Source organism: Symphalangus syndactylus, chromosome 19 (assembly GCF_028878055.3).
Source record: "Symphalangus syndactylus isolate Jambi chromosome 19, NHGRI_mSymSyn1-v2.1_pri, whole genome shotgun sequence".
NCBI classification, from domain to species: domain Eukaryota; kingdom Metazoa; phylum Chordata; class Mammalia; order Primates; family Hylobatidae; genus Symphalangus; species Symphalangus syndactylus.
In genome coordinates this window covers 91322313-91327695 of record NC_072434.2, presented here as the reverse complement: position 1 = coordinate 91327695, position 5383 = coordinate 91322313, and the positions used below count along the sequence as shown (strand labels likewise).

At 45.6% G+C, this 5383-nt stretch overlaps 1 non-coding gene across 1 annotated transcript; it reads left to right on the top strand.

Moving 5' to 3' along the window:
- The first annotated feature begins 284 nt into the window (after positions 1-284).
- LOC129459018 (U6 spliceosomal RNA) lies at positions 285-391 on the top strand. The gene has a single exon (XR_008649837.1). It is a non-coding gene; the product is annotated as a U6 spliceosomal RNA (small nuclear RNA).
- The last annotated feature ends 4992 nt before the right edge of the window (positions 392-5383 follow it).

The following is a 5383-nucleotide window of genomic DNA, read 5'->3' as shown; positions in this document are numbered from 1 at the left end:
ATGTTAGCCAGGCTGGTCTCAAACTCCTGACCTCAGGTGATCCGCCCACCTTGGCCTCCCAAAGTGCTGGGATTACAGGCATGAGCCACCACGCCTGGCCTGGGTGGATTATTTTTAAAGGATTATGTATAATTAAAAAGAATGGCAAGTCTGAATCTTTTCAGTAATTATTTTTAAACCATTTGAGAGGCCTTCCTAGTTGTATATTCAAGCACAGTCCTTGGTCATAAGCACACACCAATTTTGTCTTTCTCCCAAAAGGTCACGAATTATGAAACTAAGCAGTGCTCGCTTTGGCAGCACATATACTAAAATTGGAACGATACAGAGAAGATTAGCACGGCCCCTGCGCAAGGATGACACGCAAATTCGTGAAGCGTTCCATATTCTTGCTATAGTCCACAGCTCGTCACCTCGTTTGGCTTCTCTTGCCCGGATCCTGCCATGACGTCACAGGGCCTGTGACGTCATAGCCTTCCCATGTCCATCTCCCGTGGCACCACTGAGGTTGGCCATAAAACAATCTGGCAGTCCCCACTCATGCGTGGTGCTTGCCACCTGCCACCGTAGCCTTCGCGCAGCAATAAATAAATAAATGCTCTTCAGGGGCACTTACTGAGTGCCGACTGCGTACACAAGAGGATACTATGGTTTGGCCGGGCGTGGTGGCTCACGCCTGTAATCCCAGCACTTTGGGAGGCCGAGGCGGGCGGATCACGAAGTCAGGAGATCGAGACCGTCCTGGCTAACACGGTGAAACCCTATCTCTACTAACAATACAAAAAATTAGCCGGGCGTGGTGGCACGTGCCTGTAGTCCCAGCTACTCAGGAGGCTGAGGCAGGAGAATGGCGTGAAACCAGGAGGTGGAGGTTGCAGTGAGCTGAGATCGCGCCACTGCACTCCAGCCTGGGTGACAGAGCGAGACTCTGTCTCAAAAAAAAGAAAAAGAAACTAAGCAAAAGCAGGAGGCAACCAGATAAAAGTGGGGAAACATATTCTCCTTTTAATGCATAGGCTCTTCGGTGAGTTACATCGGGAGCTCATGACCTCATTTGGCTTTCAGTAACTGAAGCCTAGTATATGACTTTAGTACAATAAGATTTTACTTTGTAAAATGAGGCACATAGCCACTTTAAAAATAAAGACACAAATATCTCTTCTGTGGCATAAGATAATAAAAATATTACTTAAGCAGTAAATCTGAAGCCGAATTAATTCTGTATACATTTTCCTGCTAGATAATGTCACTTTTATACGATTGTATTTAAAGACACATACAAAATTGTTAGTATGTAATTGATGGTTATACTATATAATAGAGAAGTAAATTAGTCTTTTCCATTTGTTTGCAAAGTAAAAAAATAATATCTCAAAAAGTCACACTGACCACAAACTCAATAGCAAGAAGGTGTGGGGAAGTAAGGGACCTTTGATGAGGTGGAAAGATCAGTCACTGTCGGGGACCTGTAAGAATAAGAACATGCAGCTCAGTCAGGAAGGAACAAGAGATAGACCTTTTTTTTTTTTTTTTTTTTTTGAGACAGGGTCTTGCCCTGTTGCCTAGGCTGGAGTGCGGTAGCACGATCTCGGCTCACTGCAACCTCCACCTCCCGAGTTCAAGCGAGTCTCCTGCCTCAGCCCCCTAGGTAGCTGGGACTACAGGCATGCGCCAACATGCCCGACTAATTTTTGTCTTTTTAGTAGAGATGGGGTTTTGCCAGGTTGGCCAGGCTGCTCTCAAACTCCTGACCTCAGATAATCTGCCTGCCTCGGCCTCCCAAAGTGCTGGGGTTACAACTGTGAGCTACCGGGTCCGGCCCAAGAGATAGAGCTCTTTAGGAGATACTAGTCTCACTAGATCCAACATAAATGGATTGAACCAGAGCTAAAAATTCCACCTGCCTCTCACAGAATTAATTTTAAAAGAAAATACCATCATATGGTTTTCCTATTTTCATTTTTACCAGCAGGGCCCTTCTGTTTCATTACTCCAATCTTTAATTCTTTTCTGGAGTTCTGGAGTTGCTGTTACCACTAGAAAAGTTTTGCATGTGATAGCTGTTTCCCTAAATATCATGCAAATATTCTTGAAAGCATCCTCAATGCCGTTGAAGTGCAAAAAAGGAAACTAATATTCATCAAACACCTACTAAATATCTGGCAGTATTCTAGGTATTTTACATAGGGTATGTAATTTCGTTCTCAGAATAGCCCTGTGAAGTGGGCGCTATTATTATTCCAGTTTACAGATGAGGGAATAGATGCTTAGGGAGAGGCAAGGCTTAGGGTCTTCAGAGCAATGAGGCGAATGGCAGGGTATAAAGCCCTTAGCCTCTTACCTCTCTCGTCTTCTATGAGCCTGTTGCTGGTTTTAAACTTGCTTGAAAAGTTTGCTCTTAGTGCTAAATTGTGCAACTCAGACACAGTAAAACAACTATTTATTGTACACACATCGTGCCAGACACTTTGCATGCATCACCATTAATTTAATCTCTACAGTGGCAGCCCTGTGAAGTTAGTATTATTTTCCAATTTTATTGCTAAGGAGCCTGGGACAGAATGTAAATCAAGGTACTGTTTCCTTCATTGAGAAAGTCTGACTTTGGAAAAAAAAGTCAGCCAAATTAAGTAGTGTGTTGAGTGACATGGGTCATTTTATTTTCTGGTACAAGCCCCTTATCTCCTTGCAGACTTGTACAGACAGTTTGGGATCCACACTTGGAGTGGCATTGGCTTAGAAAAGGTCAATTACAGCCAGGTGCAGTGGCTCACACCTGTAAGCCCAGCACTTTGGGAGGCTGAGGAGGGTGGATCATTTGAGGTCAGGAGTTCAAGACCAGCCTGGCCAACATGGCGAAACCTCATCTCTACTAAAAATACAAAAATTAGCCGGGCGTGGTGGTGAGCGCCTGTAATCCCAGCTACTCAGGAGGCCGTGGCAGGAGAGTTGCTTGAGCCTGGGAAGTAGAGGTTGCAGTGAGCCAAGATCACGCCACTGCATTCCAGTCTGAGTGACAGAGTAAGATCCTGTCTCAAAAAAAAAAAAAAAAAAAGGCCGGGCGCGGTGGCTCACGCTTGTAATGCCAGCACTTTGGGAGGCTGAGGCGGGTGGATCACGAGGTCAGGAGATCAAGACCACGGTGAAACCCCGTCTCTACTAAAAATACAAAAAAATTAGCCGGGCGTGGTGGCGGGCGCCTGTAGTCCCAGCTACTCAGAGAGGCTGAGGCAGGAGAATGGCGTGAACCCGGGAGGCGGAGCTTGCAGTGAGCCGAGATCGCGTCACTGCACTCCAGCCTGGGCGACAGAGCAAGACTCCGTCTCAAAAAAAAAAAAAAAAAAAAGAAAAGGTCAATGACGCCACTCACCACCTCACAGGTAACGAGTGTGGAGACAGAATTCCAAGCAAACTGTGCTCCTTCCCAATGCCACATTATCTTTCCGGTATTCAAGAAATGAAATCACGGCCTCAGCAAACAACTCTGCAGAATTTTCTTCTGCCACAGGGCTTTCCTTGTCCCGTTCCTTGCAATTTTGCAGCATATATGTTATATTAGAAAAACAATAGCTACTTAAGTGTTCCATTAGAATTATAGAAGGCTGTGATACTGGTACATGGTAATTCATGGAGGTGAGCACCAGAAATTAAAGGCATAAGATTGTCCTCTGAAAATAAAACAAGTGATGTCTGTACCCATTATGGATAGAATTATCCACCCGTGGGATTAAATCAAGAGACTGTGTGAATAAACGTGGTTGAGATGCATGGAAATGCCCAATATACCACTCACAGTGTCCCAGAAACAATGCCAGGGAGAAAAGCTTGATTGTAGCTTCATCAGCAAAAACCCAATCTGTTGTACTGTGCCCTGTGTGGAATGACCTTGTGCTTAGAATGGCAGTAGCAAACCCAGTGCGGGAAAGGAAGTCGGAGACCCAGAGTTGGCTGTGTTGAACTAGAACAGACTGTTCTCTGTTGAGAGGCAATTGTGAGTCACCAGGCTTCCCAAACCTTCAAAACAATCCCAAGCCATGTACAGTGGTGCATGCCAATAGTCCCGGCTTCTCAACAGGTTGAAGCAGGGGGATTGTTTGAGCCCAGGAGTGTGAGGCTATGGTGCACACTATATGACAGGCATGACAGTGCCTGTGAACAGCCACTGCACTCCAGCCTGGGCGACAAAGGGAGGGTCTGTCTCTAAAAAAAAAAAAAAAAAAACACCAACCCCCCCCAAAAAAAATAAACAAAAAACCCTATCACCCCATTTACTCTTTGATTTTTTTTTTTTTTTTTTTTTTTTTGACAGAGTCTCGCTCAGTTGCTCAGGCTGGAGTGCAGTGGCCTGATCTCGGCTCACTGCAAGCTCCACCTCCCGGGTTCACGCCATTCTCCTGCCTCAGCCTCTCCGAGTAGCTGGGACTACAGGCGCCCGCCACCACGCCCGGCTAATTTTTTGTATTTTTAGTAGAGACGGGGTTTCACCGTGGTCTCGATCTCCTGACCTCGTGATCCGCCCGCCTCGGCCTCCCAAAGTGCTGGGATTACAAGCGTGAGCCACCGCGCCCGGCCAAGCTGCTTTTCTTTCTTTTTTTCAGGGTCCAGTCGTTGACCATCGAGCTGCTTTAAAGACCCTGCGGAGGTTCTGTGGCTGCTTGAATACAGCGCCTGGACTCCCTGCTCCATGAGGCGAATTTCCACCAGGTCCAGCTCGGTCAGCCCGAGTTCTGAATTAAAACACGCCTCTCACAGAATCAATTTCTAACGGATGTGAAAGGAAGATCCTTCTTCCGTGTTGGTTTTTATTGAGATATCTCTTTTTTTAAAACACGCCTCTCACAGAATCTATTTCTAACAGATGTGAAAGGAAGATCGTTCTTCCATGTTATATTTGGAAATATATTTTTTCCCTTTTTATTTGGTTGTCCTAACTCTATGAATAGAAAAGAAAATGTATTAATTCATTTTTTAATTTTCTTTTTTTTTTATTTTGTTAGTGTTTCACTTTTTTTCTGCACTACACAGATGCAGTGTATTCATTCATTAAAAAAAAAAAAAAGGCTGGGCGCAGTGGCTCACACCTATGATCCCAGCAGTTTGGGAGGCTGAGGCAGGTGAATCACGAGGTCAGAAGTTCGAGACCGGCCTGGCCAAGATGGTGAAAACTCGTCTCTACTAAAATTTAAAAAAAATTAGCTGGGCGTCGTGGCAGGCACCTGTAACCCCAGCTACTCGGGAGGCTGAGGCAGGAGAATCACTTGAACCCAGGAGGCGGAGGTTGTAGTGAGCCGAGATCGTGCCACTGCACTCCAGCCTGGGCAACAGAGTGAGACTCTGTCTCAAAAAAAAAAAAAAGGGCCAGGCACGGTGGCTCACACCTGTA